This window comes from Penaeus monodon, chromosome 31 (assembly GCF_015228065.2).
Source record: "Penaeus monodon isolate SGIC_2016 chromosome 31, NSTDA_Pmon_1, whole genome shotgun sequence".
NCBI classification, from domain to species: Eukaryota; Metazoa; Arthropoda; class Malacostraca; order Decapoda; family Penaeidae; genus Penaeus; species Penaeus monodon.
Window position 1 is genome coordinate 4,044,560 of NC_051416.1, and position 460 is coordinate 4,045,019.

Here is a 460-nt window from a genome sequence, read left to right on the forward strand (position 1 = left end):
AAAAAAAAAAAAACGGGATCATTACCTCCCGGGTCAGAGCATTAAGGGAATTCCAAAAGGGCTTCTCTCTAAAGATATAAGGTAACGCACCCGGTCCCCTCTCGGGCCTGGTCGCCCGAGGCATATTAAGAGCGTGCTCAAACGGGGGTTCGGGGTGCCGGGTCGCCCCGGGGTCACGAGAACCACACACAAAAGAGGGGCGGGAACGAAATTTTCCACAGGGCAAGGCATCAAAGACAGACTAAAGGACATCATTCTTTCAAATTATTCTTTCACAATCTGTTTTTCTTTTCCCTCAATAAATGCAGGGAAAATACGGGTGGTTTTCATGGATTTTGTAAAAAAAAATACTTTTCAAACGTAAGAAATTTAGGGCCCAAATGCTTTCTTAAGAACTTTTGGGAGATGATCCCTGGAAAGAAGAGGGTAAAAAAAATTTAATTTACGAGAATAAATCTCT

General features: G+C 43.0%; 1 pseudogene; it reads right to left on the reverse strand.

The window, feature by feature from the left end:
- Positions 1-460, reverse strand: part of LOC119592831 — a 38,746-nt pseudogene that overhangs the window by 24,881 nt on the left and 13,405 nt on the right.